This window comes from Miscanthus floridulus, chromosome 5 (assembly GCF_019320115.1).
Source record: "Miscanthus floridulus cultivar M001 chromosome 5, ASM1932011v1, whole genome shotgun sequence".
In the NCBI taxonomy this organism is placed as follows: domain Eukaryota; kingdom Viridiplantae; phylum Streptophyta; class Magnoliopsida; order Poales; family Poaceae; genus Miscanthus; species Miscanthus floridulus.
The window spans coordinates 109,833,606-109,848,268 of NC_089584.1; the positions used below are offsets into that span (position 1 = coordinate 109,833,606).

At 45.7% G+C, this 14,663-nt stretch overlaps 1 pseudogene; it reads right to left on the minus strand.

Moving 5' to 3' along the window:
• Positions 1-12,103: 12,103 nt before the first annotated feature.
• LOC136452998 (pentatricopeptide repeat-containing protein At3g58590-like) lies at positions 12,104-14,418 on the minus strand (annotated as a pseudogene).
• Between the last annotated feature and the right edge of the window lie 245 nt (positions 14,419-14,663).

A 14,663-nucleotide genomic window follows, 5' to 3' on the forward strand; every position in this document is an offset into this window, starting at 1 on the left:
GCAGCGGATGAGCCGGGCGCTGAGGTACGAGGAGCAAGCTGAAACTGGGCGCCATCATCATCTGACCCTAAGCTCTGTACTAACTGACCCTCTGTAGCAGGAAGTGTCGCTGAAGTGGTATGGGTCTGAGCTGGGGCAGGTGCTGCCTGTGATGCTGCTGGGACGTCTATCGTAGGATCTGACGAGGCGACAGATGAGAGGAGCCTCTGAGTAGTCACTACGACTGGGGCTGCTGTAGAAGGACTGGCAGTATGCATATGAGGCGGTGTAGGCATGCCGGTCAACTCACTGAAGGATGCGCCAAAACTCCTGGAGACTGATGTGTCAGACACAAAAAGCGAGGGTGACTGCTCTGGTGAGAAGCCCGTGTGATATGGAGTGAACTACGGGGCTACCACTGGTGAGGACAACCATTGGGACACCTGAACTGTAGGTGAAGCAAACTGAGCTAGAGGCTGTCCCTAACTCTGAAGCCCACTAGGCTGTACAGCTGGAGTCATCGAAGTGGTGTAGGCTAAGCAAGCTGGGGCGAAGGCTGTGGCAGAGGGGCCCCAAGTGCTGTCACTATATGCTGCATAAATCCCATAAGCTGCTGCTGCATGAGTAACTGCTGGTGATGCATCTGCTGCTACTGCTGCTGGAGGAGCTGCTGCTGCCGCTAGAACTTGTCCTAACGAGCCTGAAACTATGTGAAGTTAGCAGCCGTCTCCTGTGCTTGTCGTGCCTGATCCTGCTGCATCCGCTCAAGAATAGCAATCAGGGCGGGGTCCGTCTGTGCTGTTGGTGGAGCTGAGCTGGAACTGCCGGCCTCTCATCGTGTCTGCGTGGAGGCATCTAAGGAATCGGCTGATAATCATCATCTGAACTGTCACTGGACTCGGTCATCTCCTGCTATGCCTCAAGCTGCTCCTCCTTAGTAGCGGCTATGCCTCTGATGATCTCGTCCTGCTGAGCTGCTGACTCTGGAACATCTGGATGACGACTGGGCCGAGCGGGTGTCTATGGTGTGCTGTGCCGGATCCTCTATGCCATGTTATAAGCCAAAAACTCTGTGGTGGCACCTCTGTACTCGGCATCCATCTCTGGGGTCCTAACATGCACAGACTAGAGCATCAAGAAAGTAATCTAATGTGCATATGGAAGCTATCTGCGACCCTTGAAGCCCTCAGCAATAGTATCCTCCATCTCTGATAGAAGGAGGTCCCAAATGTCGAACACGGTCTGCTGCATCAGGGCATTAAGGAGCCAGAGCTATAGGCGAGTCAGACCCTCTCTGTATCCCAACCTAGGAAGTAGTGTCCTCCTGATAATGGCCTCTAGCACACGAGCTATAGGAGTCAGGTCACTGGGGTTCCTCCTCGACCCCTCACCAAAGGGCTCCTTGAAGCAATGACGCACAAGATCTGTAGGGGGCACCAACCCTCCATGAGGGCGCCTGGGAGGCTCCTGCTGTCCATAACATACCTCATGCAATTTGACAGGCTGATCCTGTAACCTCAGTATCTCCCAGGCCCTAAAACTCATCACCCTGTAATCTCTGTCGTTGAATGCAAAATGAATGAAGTTGTGATATGGATCAACATAGGGTGATGCGTAGAACTACCGAACCCAAGATGGTACATATACTCCTGTCCAGCCAATTAGATCTGTCAGCCCCGACAAATATGACAAGTAGGGGTGGATATGCTCTCCGGCTGCTGCCACAATAGACTCTATACTGCAGACACGCTGAGATCTAAACACTGCCCCACTATTGAGATAGGCATTATAGAAATTCTCCTGGAGCGGTGTATAGAAACCCTCAGCTGCTCTCTCATCCCTCCTCGGAGGGAACCACACGTCAAACTCAACAAATCTTAGCTGGTGAACCTATCTGGCTGTGGTGGCCCTCAAGTCAAGGTGTACCACTAGAGGCGGACCCTATGGTCTAGGCGGTGGGCGTGAACCCCTGCGCTGTGTAGCTGGCCTCGGTGGGACTATAGCACTGGTACGACCAAAGCACCGTAGCTAGAGTGCCGGCTTGGTCTCCTTGGCCTGCTGACCCTCCTGAGTCTCCTGAGCTGACTGAGGCTCTGCTGGTGGGGGCTGCTGCTATGGCTCCTGCTGGGGCTCCCCCTAAGGTCGAGGCTCTACAAGAGCCAGTCAACATCCTGCCATCATGACAGTCCCAGGTGGACCACCATGACGACGCTCAGCCTCCTCAACTGCTGCCCTCTATGCCGGTGTAAGCTGTGGATCCATAATGACCACACCACTATGAGCACCTCCTCTCTCGGCACGCTCTACGGCCTCAGCGACTGCTGCTGCTCTCGCTGTCTCTACGTCGAGGTACTTGCGCTTCTTGGATGTCACCTGCTTCGTTGCCTTGCCTTTCGATCCTGTAGGCTAGCAAGGCGGGGGCCTCCGATCGTCATCTCCCGGACCACCACCAACGTTCTTGGTGCGAGCCATCTGATCTGACAAGAAGATGAACTGCCGCTGACGAAGATCAACTGTCAAACTGACACTCCCGAGGCTTGGCCTCGATCCGTACTCGCAAGCTTAGCTTCGAGTTGTCTGACAACTGCCACAAGAACCTCAACGGCACCGACTCGCTGCACGATGGAATAGATGGATATACGAATAAATACAATATATCTAATAGATGCGAAAACCCTAGGAAGCAAGAAATGTAGGTACGAAATTGAGACGACGGGCATGCTACCTGATGAACCGGTGATCCGAGAAAAGAAGAGACGTCACGCGGGGAACCTCGGAACCGGCTAGGGTTAGGGTTCGTGAACCACTTCGATGAAACGACGGCCCTGGATGATTTGAAATCAATGCTTGGAAATAGATCTAGGTCACAAGCGAAGCAATTTTAGAACACGGATTTGGCCTTACCAACGAGGAGGAAGGGCTAGGGCACGGATGGCGCTTGTTGGAGCTGCACGCTAACTGGAGGCGCTGGACTCACTGGCTTGACCCTGACGATGCTGACTCGCGAGAGGCGCGCGGTGGCTTGGGCGCGCAGCTGCGGTGGCGCGGAGCAGGGGCGAGCGCAGGCAGGGGAGGCGCGGTGGCGTGCGAGGCTGGCGCAAGGTGCTCGGCTGCGGGCTCGGCTGCGGTGGCGTGGTGGCTTGGGTGCGGGAGGCACGGAGGATCTGCGGCGGTGCTGGCTATCACGACGGCGTACGGGGTTAGGTCAAGAAAAAACGCGATGTCTACGGTTAAATGAGGTCCCCAAACGCAATAGATAAGGAAGCAGAGGAGGAGTCCTAAAGCCGCACGAGATCCACTGACCGGACGCTCCGGTGGTAGCGACCGGACGCTACCACCCAGCGTCCGGTCGATTCCAGAGAGGTCCAATTCCTCTGGAATCGTGACCGGACGCGTCTGGTGGTCCATGACCGGATGCAGGCAGGGTCCGGTCAGTACAGTCTGTTCCTTCTTCAAACGACCGGACGCTGGATCCCTTCCTGACCGGACGCACAAACGCAGCGTCTGATCACTCCTTCAGCAGCAGTTCACCTCCTGTGAACTGACCAGACGCTGGACAGCAGCGTCCAGTGCAGCATCCGGTGTACCTTTTCCAGCAAATCTTCAAAGTTCCTTCGCGCTGCCTGTTCCCAATCAAGTTCCAACTTGAATAAGATCCAAATAAACACCAATTGGAACTAATGTGAGTGACATCTCTCAAACCCTCATATTTTTTAAAATATTTTGCCTTAGGCTATAATTCTTTTTAGGAAAATAGACAACAAGAGGGCAAATTGAGCGAAACGATAAAGCAACATTCATGCATATGAATACTTGTAAGTAAATCTAGTTGCTTGTCAAGTTTGATCCAAGGTTAAGCTTCTTTACATGCTTTTCGGCAGTTATCTTAACCATGTTAGACAAGCCCTATATGCATTGCCAAAAATTAAACATGTTGTATATTACAATGAATGCAAGGGACAACACAAGCTTAATTTTTAGTGAAGTTACTAAAATCAAGTACATTGAGCTCATTCCACAATCTACAAAATGTAGCCTCATCTAGCGGTTTGGTGAAGATATCCGCTAATTGATCTTCGGTTCTTACACCTTCTAGTGATATATCATTTTTAGCAACATGATCTCTTAGAAAGTGATGGCAGATATCTATGTGCTTGGTACGAGAGTGTTGAACCAGATTATTTGCAAGTTTTACCACACTTTTATTGTCGCACAAAAGAGGTACTTTTTCTAGAACTACACCATAGTCTAGCAAAGTTTGTTTCATGTATAAATTTGTGCATAGCAAGCACCCACGGCAATGTATTCCACTTCGGCGGTGGACAAAGCCACACTATTTTATTTCTTGGAGGACCAAGACACAAGTGATCTACCAAGCAAATGGCACCCTTCGGATGTGCTTTCTCTATCAACTTTGCATCTGGCGTAATCCGAATCGGAATAGCCAATTAATTCAAATATAGCTTCTTTGGGATACCAAAGGCCAATGCTTGGTGTGTGATTAAGATACCTAAGGATTCTTTTTATAGCAATTAAATGTGTTTCCTTAGGACTAGCTTGAAATCTAGCACATATATACATACTAAACATGATGTCGGGCCTAGATGCGGTTAAATATAACAAGCTACCAATCATAGAACGGTAGAGAGTTTGATCAACCGGGTTACCTCCCTCATCTAGGTCGAGATATCCATTGGTAGGCATTGGTGTCTTGATTGGCTTACATTCATCCATCTTGAATCTCTTGAGAAGATCTTTTGTGTATTTCTCTTGAGAGATAAAGATGCCTTCTTTCATTTGCTTGACTTGAAAACCAAGAAAGAATGTAAGCTCACCAATCATGAACATCTCGAACTCCTTCGACATCAATTCACCAAATTCTTTGCATGAGTCTTCATTTGATGATCCAAAGATGATATCATCAACATATACTTGACAAATAAAGATATACCCATCAAGCTTCTTAGTGAATAGTGTGGTGTCAACCTTCCCAATGGTGAAGCCCTTCTTAATGAGAAAGTCCCAAAAGCGCTCATACCAAGCTCTTGGGGCTTGCTTAAGCCCATATAGTGCCTTGGACAACCTATAAACATGATTAAGATATCTAGGGTCTTCAAACCCAGGAGGTTGATCAACATAGACTAGTTCATTAATAAAGCCATTTAAAAATGCACTTTTCACATCCATTTGATATAGTTTCATTTCATGATGTGATGCATATGCAAGTAGGATACGGATGGCTTCTAATCTTGCAACTGGTGCAAAGGTCTCTCCAAAATCCAAACCTTCAACTTGAGAGAACCCCTTTGCAACTAGTCTTGCCTTGTTCCTCACAACAACACCTTGATCATCTTACTTGTTACGGAACACCCACTTTGTTCCAATGACTCTTGCACCTTTTGGCCGCTCTTCTAGAGTCCAAACTTCATTACGAGTGAAGTTGTTCAACTCTTCATGCATGGCATTGATCCAATCCGGATCTTTGAGAGCTATTTCTACCTTAGTAGGCTCATAGCAAGAGACAAAAGAGTGATAAGCAATAAATGAAGCAAGTTTTTGAGATCGAGTCATTACACCCTTTGATGGACTCCCTATGATGAGATCTTATGGATGATCTTGTAGGAGAGGTGTATTTCTTCTATTGACCACTTGAGGAGGAGGTTGTGGAGCATCAACATCTTGTGCTTGTACCACCATTTGTTCATGGGAGAAATGAGTGTCTTCATTTTCTACTCACCCATCCTTTTCACCATCTTGTGGCACACTTGATGAAGAAGGTGGATCAATCACTTATACATCATCTTCATCATCTTTAGGCTTGATGTCTCCAACCAAAATGTTCTTCATAGCCTCCCTCAATGGTTCATCAGCTACATCATCAAGATTCTCATGTGCTCCTTGGGAGCCGTTAGATTCATCAAATTCCACATCATATGTTTCTTCAACCAAGCCGGTGGCATGATTAAATACTCTATATGCTTTGGACTTTGATGAGTAACCAACAAGAGAACCAATATCACAACATCTTTGGAACTTCCCTAGGTGTTGCCGCTTCTTGTAGATGTAGCATTTGCAACCAAACACCCTAAAGAAGGAGACGTCCGGCTTCTTCTCATTGAGCAACTTATAAGGTGTCTTGTCAAGGAACTTTTGAAGGAATAGGCGGTTGGATGCATAGCATGCGGTGTTGATTGCTTCCGCCCATAGAGCTTTGGGGGTGTTGTACTCATCTAGCAGTGTCCTTGCAAGAGTGATAAAGGTCTGGTTCTTCCTCTCAACTACACCATTTTGTTGAGTATAAATTGCGGAGACTTCATGCTTGATCCCAACTTCATCACAATAGGCTTTAATATTTGTGTTGTCAAATTCTTTGCCATTGTCACTTCTTATCTTCTTGAGCTTCACTTCAAAGTCATTCTGGGCTCTCTTGGCAAACTTCTTGAAGCAAGATGCAACTTCAGATTTGTCATAAAGGAAGAATACCCATATATACCTTGAGTAGTCATCAACAATCACAAGACAATAGAGATTCCCTCCCAAACTCTTGTATGTTGTTGGTCCAAATAAATCAATGTGTAGGAGTTCTAGCACTCTTGTGGTTGACATGAAAGCTTTGGTTGGATGAGTATTTACAACTTGCTTGCTGGCTTGACATGCACTACAAAGCTTGTCCTTCTCAAACTTCACATCCTTCAACCCTCTCACCAAATCATTCTTCATAAGCTTCTTGAGTGAGCTCATCCTAACATGAGCAAGTCTTCTATACCATAGCCACCCAAGTGTTGTTTTGGTGAATAGGCAAGTCTTTAAATTTGTATCTTCGGGGGTGAAGTCCACTAGATATAGGTTGTTGTATCTAAATCCATTGAATATCACTTGATTGTCATCTACCTTGGATACAACAACCTCCTTCTCAGTGAACAAGCATTGGAAGCCAAGATCACACAATTGTCCAACAGGTAGCAAGTTGAAGCTCAATGAAGCAACATAGAGCACATTAGAGATGGAATGATCATTTGATATTGTCACTTTGCCCAATCCTTTAATCTTGCCCTTTGAGTTATCTCCAAATGTTATTTTCTCTTGTCCATCTACCTCTTCATCTAGTGAGGTGAACATACAAGGATCATCGGTCATATGTTAAGTGCAACCACTATCAATAACCCAATGACTTCCACCGGTCTTGTAGTTCACCTACACACAAGAGATTCAAGTTTTAGGAATCCAAACTTGTTGAGGGCCCTTCACCTTCTCAATAAGTGACTTAGCCACCCAAATCTTCTTAGGCCTATTCTTGTTAGGGGGACCTAAGAACATGACTTTCATCTTTCCACTAGAGTCCTTTCTAAGCATGTAGTGAGCATTGAAGGCAAAGGGTCTAGCATGCTTGGGCAAGGGTTGTGGCGGTGGAGTTTGACACTTATGAGCAAAGTGGCCTTCTTGTCCACATTCAAAACATCTCTTTGGCTTTGGCTTTGATTGTTGTTGTTGAACTTGAGCCTTCTTCTTCTCTATACTTGCCACATATCCAATGCCACTTCTATCCATCTTCATGACGGTGTTCATGAGTAGCTCACTTTGGAGGTGCTTGCCTCTAGCAAACTTGCTCAATCCAATCTTAAGATGCTCTTTCTCCAACTTGAGCTCCTTATTTTCTTCCTTAAGAGCATCATCTTTCTTCTCTTCCTTGAGCTTCTTATTTTCTTCTTTAAGCTTCTCATTCTCAAGAATCAACTCTTTGTCATGATCAAGAGTTTCAAGCATAATGGTGTTGTGGCTTTTCATTTCTTCAAGATCTTTCATGAGCTTCTCATTTGTGTTCTTAAGCTTGACATATTCATCAGTCATTGCACTCAACCACTTGCTTGCCTTTGCCACTAGATGCTTGCTCAATGCTTTCATCAATCAAATCATCACATGATGTAGCTATATCAATCTTAACAATATGGAGAGTAGCATCATGTGGCTCATTTGATAGGAATTCTTGAGCAATGACAAGAGTATCATGATTGATCTTAAGAGTTGTATACTCATCTTTTAGCTTGTTGTGACTAGTGATGAGTTCATTGTGCACCCACTCAAGTTTATCATGTTTATCTTTAAGCTCTTTCTTAGAAGATTTGAGCTCCTTGAGTTTGAATGATATAGCATCATTAGTTTCTCTAAGCTCATCATTAGCCTTTTCCAATGTATCACACTTAGCTAAGAGTGAATTATTTTTAGCATCAAGCTTTTCGTTTGTAGCTCTACTCTTTCTAATGATCTTAGTGTATTTTCTTAGTATTTTGACAAGATCATCATATGTAGATGAATCATCATCATCGCTATCGCTATCATCATCACTAGCTTGCTCATCATCACTACCATCATCATTCTTAGTTACCTTGCGTTCACCCTTGGCCATAAGGCATAGGTGTGTAGAGGATGATGGTGATAGTGGCGGTGAAGATGCAAGATCAATAGCAATGGTGGCCACCTTCTCATTGTCACTATCATCATCGGATGATCCACTTGATGAATCAATGTCTGTGAGCCAATCACCGATAATGTAGGCCTTTCCACTCTTCTTCTTCTTGTAGAAGTTCTTCTTTTTGCCATCTCTCTTCTTGTATGGCTTGTTCTTTTTCTTCTCATCTTTATCTTCATTGCTTGAGTCATCTTTCTTGCCCTTGTTCTTATTCTTGAACTTGTCTTTCTTGGGCTTTATGCATTGATGAGCTAGATAGCCAAGTTCGCCACAATTGTAACAATCCATCTCAGAGATTGGCTTTCTTCTTGAGTTAGTGAAGAACTTCTTCTTCTTGCCGTCAAACTTAATGCCACTCTTGTTTAGCTTCTTTAGCATCTTGGCGATCTTCTTCACCACGAGAGCAAGACTTTCTTCATCATCTTCATCACTTGAGCTCTCATACTCAAGTCTTGCTTTGCCCTTATCTTAGCTAGCTTTGAATGCTAAGTCCTTCTCTTTCTTCTTTGTAGAGGATGAGCCATCTTGTGGCGTGATGTGTATGTATATCTCATGAGCATTGATCTTTTCCAAGATTTGTGTCGGTGTAGCGGCGAAAAGATCACCTTGATGTAGCACGGTCACAATGTGCCCATATTTGTCAATGGAGAGGACACTCAAGATCTTTCTCACAACGTCGGATGGTGACATTTGAGTAAGTCCAAGCCCATTGACTTCCTCTACAAGAACATTTAAACATGAATACATCTCATTAGCACTTTCTTTAGAAAGCATCTCAAAGGAATTTAGCTTTTTGATTACAAGATGATAGTGTTCCTCACGCTCACTCGTGGTTCCCTTATGGAGCGCACAAACATCCAACCATAGTGCATGGGCGTCTTTGTGGTTCCTTACGCGGTTGAACACATCTTTGCAAAGGCCTCTAAAGATGGTGTTTCGAGCCTTTGTATTCCATTTTTCATAATTAACCTCATCGCCTTGTAAATTAGTTGCATCCCGAGGTTTTGGGAAGCCTTGAGAGGCGGCTCTAAGAATACCAACGTCTAGAGCTTCTAAGTACGCCTCCATGCGGATTTTCCAATATGGAAAGTCATCTCCCTCAAAGATAGGAGGATGTCCATCCCCGTGAGACATCTTGCTCTAAGCGGTTAAGCTTAAAAACGTGAGCACGAGGCTCTGATACTAATTGAAAGGATCAAGATGTCTAAGAGGAGGGGTGAATTGGGCTAATTCTAAATTTTCTTGCAATGATCAAATCCTACGGTTAGCCCAATTAACCCCTTGTGTCTAAAAAGTGTTTCTAGTACTCTAACGCACAAAGGACTTGCAACATATGTTCCAAAGTTACTCTAGCATGGTAATTCTATGAATATAAGAACAAGTATTGAATTGCTTAAAATAAATGCTCAAAGTAAATGCTCAAAGTAAATGGAGAGAGAGGAACGCGGCGATGTTTTGTCGAGGTATCGGAGAGTCGCCACTCCCCACTAGTCCTCGTTGGAGCACCCGCGTAAGGGTGTAGCTCCCCCTTGATCCGCGCAAGGATCAAGTGCTCTCTACGGGTTGATTCTTCGACACTCCGTCGCGGCGAATCACCCAAAGCCGCTCACAACTTGAGTTGGGTCACCCACAAGCTCCGCCGGGTGATCACCAAGCTTCCAATCACCACCAAGCCATCTAGGTGATGGCGACCACCAAGAGTAACAAGCACGAACTCTCACTTAACCACACGAAGCCTAATGAGAAGATGGATGCACACTTGGCTACTCTTGATTCACTAATGAGGCTACTCTCTTGGATTCTCAAATCTCAATCACCTCACTAGGACCTTGCTCTTCTTGGCACTCACAAGCGTGTTTCTCAGCTGTTGGAATGAGCAAAAGTGACTCCACACACGAGTGGAGCTTCTATTTATAAGGCAGCCTGAAAAACGAACCGTTATGAGCTTCTGCGAGGTGACCGGACGCTCCAGTCGTATTGACCGAACGCTCCGGTCAGTTCAACCCGCGAACCAGTGAAAATGTGTTGACCGGACGCTGACAGGGTCCGGTCACCACTGACCGGACGCGTCCGGTCGCATTAAACCTTACTGGAACCTTACTAGACTCGACCGGACGCTGAACCCTCAGGGTCCGGTCAGTATTGACCGGACGCGTCCGGTCGCAGATTCCTTTCTCTGGAACCTTACTGGAGTCGACCGGACGCTGCTTTTCAGCGTCCGGTCACTTGACCTCTCCAGCGTCCGGTCGCACCGAACGTAGTCTGTTGATCAAATGAACTGACCGGACCCTGCGGCCAGCGTCCGGTCGCACCGGGGCCAGCGTCCGGTCAGCATTTGACCCTCCATTCACTTCCAACTCTCGATCATATGTGAATGAAGTTTGCTCCAAAGGATCTTAGGCATTCATAGGAGCTACCTAGAGCTAGTTTTAACAAGTGTGCACTACACCTAACTCACTAGACTCACCTAGGTCAAGCTATCCGTCCATACCCCCCTTAATAGTACGGCCAAAGGAAAAACAAAGTCCTAAACTACTCTAAGTGTCACTCCAACTTCAATCGACACTTAGAACTAGTCATCCTTAACCTTGTCGTCTATCCTTTGAAAACCGAAACGATTTCCATCGTAGGGGCATGACAACCTTGATTGCCCAATTAATCTCCATTACCATGACCTAACTTACTTGTCTCTGCAAAACACAAGTTAGTCATAGTAATCTTGTATTGTCATTAATTACCGAAACCCAACTAAGGGCCTAGATGCTTTCAATAACATTATGAGAGGCCTCGATGTTTTGCTAAATGAATGATGTAACGTGGGTACCAGAAAGATTGATAATAATTGTGACCTAGAGAGCGGGCTTGGCACAATGTTAGAGTCTCTCCACTTGTGTCCTTGAAAAGTAAAGCAAGGGTACGGCTGTCTAGAAGTTCCCTTCCCCAAACCCCACATTATATAATTGCTTTCAACACTGGGTAAGTTTTGTAATTAAACTACTTAAGATGGTATTAACAAAAGACAAACTGTGGGAAAACAAATATGACAAACCAGAATGCTACTGCAACAACAACAACAACAACAACAACAAAGCCTTTAAGTCCCAAACAAGTTGGGATAGGCTAGAGTTGAAACCCAGCAGAAGCAATCAAGGTTCAGGCACATGAATAGCTATCTTCCAAGCACTCCTATCTAAGGCTAAGTCTTTGGGTATATTTCATCCTTTCAAGTCTCCTTTTATTGCCTATACCCAAGTCAACTTCGGTCTTCCTCTGCCTCTCTTCACGTTACTATCCTGGCTTATAATTCCACTACGCACCGATGCCTCTGAAGGTCTCCGTTGGACATGTCCAAACCATCTCAACCGGTGTTGGACAAACTTTTCTTCAATTGGTGCTACCCCTAATCTATTATGTATATCATCGTTCCGAACTCGATCCCTTCTTGTATGACCGTAAATTCAATGCAACATACGCATTTCCGCGACACTCATCTGTTGAACATGTCGTCTTTTCGTAGGCCAACATTCTGTACCATACAACATAGCAGGTCTAATCGTCGCCCTATAAAACTTGCCTTTTAGCTTCTGTGGTACCCTTTTGTCACATAGGACACCAGATGCTTGCCGCCACTTCATCCAACCTGCTTTGATTCTATGGCTAACATCTTCATACAAACCAGAATGCTACTGCATCTACCAGAAAAGCTTCATCAATGAGGATGCATGATCTAACATCTAAATGGATAGAACAAAACAGACATGGTGATCTTATATCTCTCTTCTATTTTAGTGGTACTTCGATATGTGCAAATCCAATAAAAAATGAACTTGATCCAATACATACATTCTAAATATTGAACTAACAGCAAAAAAAAAGATTAGTTAAAGAGACAAAAAGCACACCTCCATGCAACAGGAATTCTATTTGATCCACTGCTGGCTAAAAACTTGTGCCTCTGTTACACCATATGTCTTGCATCCTTGGAGGAATGTGCGCCATATGACAGTGCTTGGTTGGAAAGGCATGCCTCTAATCACGACCTCAGCTTCCTTCAAATAACCACACTTGCATAGCATGTCAACCACACAAATGTAATGCTCCATATCAGCTTCAATTGAATAATCAGCTTTCATATTTTTGAATATCTCCATCCCCTCCTGCACAAGTCTACCATGTCTACAAGATGACAGGACTGCTAGAATTGCTACTTTGTCAGGTTTGCAGCCGTCCTTTTCCATGGCTTTAAACAATGCCAAGGCCTTACCAGAAAAACCATTAAGTCCAAGTCCGGAAATCACAGTTGTCCATGATATAAGGTTCCTGTCTTCCATTTCGTCAAAGACTCTGAGACAGTCTTCAATTCTACCACATTTAGCATACATATCTAGCAACATATTATCAACATAACTGTCAGAGCAACTGGAATTGGTCTTGATGATAAGCCCATGAATCAACTTACCAAGATAAAGGCTGTTGTTTTTGGTACAAATGCTCAGCAGGCTCACAGATACATAATTATCGAAACGGTGCCCAAAAATTCTCATCTCCCTGAAAAATCCAAAAGCTTCAACGAAATCACCATTCCGTGCGCAAGCAGTAATAAGTATGCTCCATGAAATAGTATCTCGATCTTGCTTATGTAGAAGTAGGTCCTTAGTTTCTTGGTGCATGCGAGCTTTGTTACAGACGCCAGCTAAAACATTCATAGAGACACTACATGAGTCTGGATCCAGTGCAACTCCATAAGACAAGGCATCAAAAATAATGCCATGTGAAGAATACGATGATATGATAGCACTTGAAACATAGTCATTACCACCATGACCCAATCTTATGACCAATGAGTGAACCTGCTGGAGATCAAAAAGTGATGGATCCTTGAGAGAGGAAGAAAAAGTAACTTCATTCGGTTTAATCCCTGATCGCAGCATGTCTCTCACAATAACCAAACAAGTTGGATCATCACAACCAGAGTGACCAGAAATCAGAGCATTCCAACACGTGGTGCTATTTCCAGGAACCCCTTCAGGCACTTTATGAGCATCCCCCCTACTAATACAATTTGCATAGAAACCAACCAATGAAGTGTTCACGAACACACTTGTGCTGAGATCGTGCTTGATAACTTTTGCATGAACAAACCTCCCAAGTTCATGTCCATCTATAACGGTGCAAGCATAGAGAACACTAGCAAATGTAATTTCATTTGGAAAAATGCCCTGACGTTGCATACTCAAGAAAAGCTCAAAAGCTCTCTCTGGGACATGACTCCTTGCAAAGCCAGTTATCATTGTATTCCAACAAACCACATCTCTAAACATTATCTCATCGAATAGCTTCTCTGCCACATCTATTGCACCGCAAGTACAGTATGAATTCAGCAATGCATTTGCAACTGCTGAGACGGAATCCATTCCGATTTTCTTCATTACACCATGAACTTGCTCTGGCAAACCAAACGAAGGCAATACTGCAACAAACGAGCCATCTGACAAGCCATTGCCGCTTCTCATGAGCTCCCTGAACCAGGACACTGCATCGCGGCTGTGTCCAAACTGTGCAAACGAAGAGATGAGACAGTTCCAGGTGACAACTCCTCACGGTCATTTCACCGAACACCTTGAGCGCCTCGTCGAACTGTCCTCTCCGCCCAAAGAACCCCACTAGCGAGGTCCCCGAGTAGGGCTCGCAGTGGAGCAGGCCGCTCTTGAGAATATGCGGGTGCAGCTGCGCGGCACAGCAGGCGGTGGCGGAAGGCAAGGCGAGGATCGGTGCGAAGGTGAACGCGGTCGGGGCGACGCCGGCAGCGAGCATCGCGCGAGGAGCGAGAGGGCGTCGACCACGCGACCGGCGCGGGCGCGGGATGCGATGAGGGAATTGAAGAGGGACGCAGAGAGCGGCGGGCTCGAACGCGGCATCCCGTCGAGCAAGCGGCGGGCGCGGCATGGGGAAGGTGGTGGGAAGCGCGCGGCGCAGTCGTGTTGAAGCGGTCTCGGCCTCTCGGGGCTCTCGATGTTGGCGCGGGCACTCGGGCAGCATTGCTGCAAGCCTGCAAGACGAGATGACCTGCACCGCTGCACGCGATGGGCCAGCCGTGCCTATATGGGCTGGCGGGCTTGTGTTTCTCAAAAACAAAACAAAAAAAGTTGAACGGTTTGACATCCTCGACCTTGAAAATTATGGAGGTAAAACGACCAACAAATGTTTTTCAAGTTTT